Here is a 5,020-nt window from a genome sequence, read left to right as displayed (position 1 = left end):
ATAACAAACCTGGATATCCTATTTCGATAAATCATAAAGGGAAACTGCTTAGGTCTATTAGAGTCATAGAGTTAAGTGGAAATAAAGGAAATAAAAATAATCCTCCGGACACCTCCTTCTGAAAGAAAGCCCAAATTCACCAAACCAATATATACAACAGCCAAGTCTCATTTTCAATTCAAAGAGAAAAAATACTATGAACAGCCTGAAAGAAAGAATTCAGGTACCAAGGAACTAAAATCAGAATGCAGTAAGACTTATGAACAGTTACTCTAAAGGAAAAACAAAACTTATTATTTACCAAAAAGCATAAGAAAAAATAACAACCAAGAATAAATAACAACCAAGAATAACATCTTGCAAAATTTTCAATAATTCTACAGGGGAAAATGGATTCTTACTAGTATAGAAGGTGTCACAGCCTTCAGATTGAGAAGACTAGAGCTGAACATAGTCTTTGAAATACTCAGCATGAGATGCAAGTGAAAAAAATGTGAAGTGGCTAAAATATTACCAAGTATTTATAACCTTACTGGGGGAAAAAGACCATTGTGTCTTCAAAAATCCTAACGTATTCAAGAACCATTATAGAAGTAAAAGAAAACTCAGGTCCTGGGTATACTTTAGAATTGGTTTGTTAGATTGAAGGAAAAAAGAAAAGGGTAGGGAAAAGGAATATCCAAGGGAACAAATGAGGGACAAGGAGAAACTATTACTCCTGATTGGAAAGAGTCAGAAGAAGAATATAAAAAGATAGAGGTAGTGAGGAATGGACGTCTCATGAAATTCATTCTAATAGGAAGTAGGAAAAAAGAAGATTGCAACATTCATACAGATTTAATTTAAAAATACATTTGAATTGATGAGAAAGTAGGTGGAGATAGATACAGGCAAGAGTTTACAAGGAAAGAGACAATTTAAGCAGGAAGAATTATAAAACATAAGCTTCAGTAATTGAGAATGTATTATTGTTGTTCATCCTTTGCTTTGAAGAAGACCAATGACATTGTGATTGTGGAATCAGTTTAGTGTTTTTGGTTGTGACTGATCAGTCTAATATGAGTCTGGAAGGCTTTATCATGAGTTGGGCACAAGTAGTCCATTAGAATATTTGGAAAGGAGCTAGCTCTGGATTTGCAGAGCTTGCATTTCCTTTGTGCTTCTGTGATTCTATTTTACTTATGGAGTATAGTAGCACTTTCTTTGATTTGGGGTCCTGTGCCAGCATCTCCCATTTCTCATGATTTATAATAAAATTCTCCAAAGAAACTTTGGGAATGTCTTTTTATACCTCCCTCATATTACCATGTGAGTGTTTGTCTTCTTTGAGTTCTTTGCAAAATAGTCTTTTAGGTAAGTCTGTATTTGGCATTTGAACTAGTTGGCTAGTTGAAGTTGAAGTTGTGCTCTCTACAATAGAGTTTGATGTTTGACCATTTAGTGTGAGAGAAGAACTCAGTGTCCGACACTTAATCTTGCCAGTTTATCTTCAAAATCTTCCTGAGATAATTTAAATGGAAGTAGTTCAGTTTTTTGACATGGTGCTTGAGAATCAAAAGAAGAGGGTAAGTCATAGGAAGTTAGGTCTGGAGTAGATGAAGAAAGAAAAGGAAAAGGAGTACCAGCAGAGCACTCAATTTTAGAAAAATAGTGTTAATACCAATCCTTTTTTTTTTTTACCACCTCCTTTTTCTTTTGTCAATGTAGATTGGGGTGGAGGCAGGAAAAGGGAAACATCATAATAGGATATAAAAAGAAGGACAAAAACATCTTAACATTTCAAGCAAGAATGTGAGTGGTATTGTCTCACTCATAAAATAAAGAAGGGTGGTATAATTGATCAGAAAGCAGATTTTTAAGAATATGTTGCTTTTAAGAAATACTTGAACAACATAATGATTCACACAAACTTAGAATGAAAGGCTACAGATGAATCTATTATATCTCAGGTGCATAAGAAAATAAGTAAGGAAAGCAAAAAATTATCTCAGACAAGACAACAGTAAAAAAACAAAAACAAACTAAAGCCACATGACTAAGAGAGAGAAGCAAGAGCAGCTATGGTAGATGGAATAATATAAATGATATACCTATATCTAATGTCATAGCATCTAAATACCTAAAAAAAGATAACTGAAATAGGGGAGGGGTGGAGAAGGAGAAACAGATATCAAAATTATAATTTTTTTCTTATTTTAATATTTTATTTCCCCCCAATTGCATGTAAAAACAATTTTTAACACTCATTTAAAAATTTTCCAGTTTCAGTTTTTTCCTTCCTCTCTCCCCTCCCTTCTGTGAAAGTGTGGGGCAGTAAGCAACCTGATGTAAATTATACATGTATAATCATATAAAACATTCCCATATCCAAAATTTTGTGCAAGAAATTCAAACAAAAAATGAAAAATAGTATGAATTGATCTGTACTCAGACTCCATAAAGTCCCTCTTTGCAGGCAGATAGAATTTTACATCATGAGCCCTTTGGTATTATCTCAGAGCATTATTTTGCTGAGTCCTTCACAGTTGTTCTTCATATAGTATTGCTGTTATTCTTTATAATATTCTCCTAGTTCTCATTTCACCCTACATCAGTTTATGCAACTTCAAGTTTTTCTGAAATCATTCTGCATATCATTTTTATAGCACAAAAGTATTCCATTACAATCATATATTACTTCTTTAGTCACTCCCTACTTAATGCATATCCCCTCAATTTCTAATTCTTTGCCACTACCAAAAAGCTACTCTAAATATGTTTGCACAAATTGGTCCTTTCCTTTTTTAAAAGTCTCTTGGATAAAGATCTAGTAGTGGTATTGCTAGATCAAAAGGCATGCACAATTTTATAGTTCTTTGGGCATAATTACAAACTGCTCCAGAATGTTTGGATGGGGGAGGATTCTGGGAAGATGGTGGAGTAGGTCAATAAATTTCAAACTCTCTAGATTCTCCTCATCAACAGAACAAATTTGTCCCTCAGGGCAAGCACAGACTAGTAAAAAAAAAAGACTTGGGGCAAAATAGGTGCCCTTCTGGGATAAATTGAGAAAGACTCCTGAATAGGAATTAGCCTTGTGTAAAGTATACATATCTCCAGGTTAGCGCCATAGAAACAGCCAGTGGGTTTTGGTTAGCTGGATTTGGCAGCAGACTCATTCCAAACCACAGGAATTTTCACTGAGACAGCATGGGGAGTTGAGGGTCTGAGTCCTGGGAGACTGAGGAAATGCCAGGCCCAGCTGCTGAGATATGAGGCAAGAAAGAACCAGCACACTGAATGATTGTATAATCAGTGGGGCAGGGATGCTGCTGGCTGTGGTCAGGGTGGAGATTTTTGCTTTGGTCAGCTAGAGGCACTATCCCCCATCCCAGGATCAGAGGTGCTTACACTAATATCTCTCATTAAAAAAAAGAAAGAATGGGACAGCTAGGTGGTGCAGTGGAAAAAGCAGCAGCCCTGAAGTCAGGAGGGACCCAAGTTCAAATCTGATCTCAGACACTTAAAACTTCCTATGTGACCCTGGGCAAGTCAATTAACCCCACTTAACCCCAATCATCTCAGAAAAAAAAGAAAGAGGTGGTAAAGAAGAAAGAATCCAATCATAGAAACTTACTATGGAAATAGGGAAGACTGGGTTTCATCTTCAGAGTAGAACAGTGAAGTAAAAAAAAGCTACTTCTGTTCCAAACAGTAATATTAAATGGTTACCTGTCCAAAAGAATTTATAGAAGAACGCAAAAAAGACTTTAAAAAGCAAATGAAAGAGATTAAGGAAAAACTAAAAAACAAACAAAAACCCATACAAAAAAACCAAGAAGATTATGAAAAAAGTTAACCAGAATGGTTGGATCAATTCACCACTCCACCAAGAGTGCATCAATACCCCAGTTTTCCCATATCCTCATCAACATTGATAATGTCCCGTTTCTTTCATATTACCAATCTGATAAGGTATGAAGTGGTTCCTCAGAGTTGCTAAACTGCAATGGTTAGCAGTCTTAATGTGGCCCTTTTAGACTTAGACAAATCAAACAAAAAGATAAATAAGCAAGAAGTTAAATATCTGGGAGATGAAGCCAAGTGTAATGGGCTGAGGCTTGAGTTGATGCACTGAGGTCCCAAGCATGTGAGGCTAAATAGTAATTGGACTATACTCTATTAATATATATGCTTGGATAAAGAATGGCCCCTGCCCACTCTCTGTGCAAGTCCTGATGTGTTGTATAGGAAATGATGATTTTGGTGGATGGAGGCAGAGAGACAGGAAGAGAGGCTGGGGGAGATTGGGCTTGGGTTCTATGCTCGTAGCTGCTGGTCGTGTGGCTGCTGGTCTAGCTAGCTTCTTGACTCAGCTGCACACATGCTATTGCCCATTCTCTTCCACCTCCAATCTTTCTTCACTGAGAATAAAGACTGACGATTTTCCCCTAACCTGAATTAGGAGTCAGGACTCCGGCTGATTTTAAAATAAGTGGTCTTCACAGCCAAGATGGTGGAGTAGCAGGAAATTCCATGTTGAGCCTCCTTTTTCCCCCAGCTCTTTCAAACCCATCTAGAAAATGTATCAGAATTTGTCCTGATTGGGAAATACAAAAAAAAAAATCACTGAAAATAATCTTCTTTCCAGCCCAGGAGGAAGAGAGAGAGAAAGAAAGATTCCCCCATTGGCGATGGGGTTTGGTCGAGGATAGCATGGCAAAAATAGTAGCATAGGAAGAAACTTCATAGGGTAAAAAGTAGGCTCAGATCCTTTATAGATGTACCTAAAATTGTGTAGCATGCATGAACAGGTGCCAACTGGCAGCTCTATCACTTACCACCCATTCCTGGTTCACAAATCTAGGGCAGACTAAGGAAGGGACTTGTGTCCAGGGAGAATGTTCTTGGTTACAGGTATAGTGTGCTGAGCAAGAAACAAATACAAAAGCAGGCAGCATCTATGTCACATCCCAAGACTGGAGTGGGATCCGATTTCCAGCTTCCAGCAAAGTCCAAAGATGGAAGAGAAATAACCACT

Source organism: Sarcophilus harrisii, chromosome 5 (assembly GCF_902635505.1).
Source record: "Sarcophilus harrisii chromosome 5, mSarHar1.11, whole genome shotgun sequence".
Classification (NCBI taxonomy): domain Eukaryota; kingdom Metazoa; phylum Chordata; class Mammalia; order Dasyuromorphia; family Dasyuridae; genus Sarcophilus; species Sarcophilus harrisii.
This window is presented reverse-complemented; position numbering follows the sequence as displayed.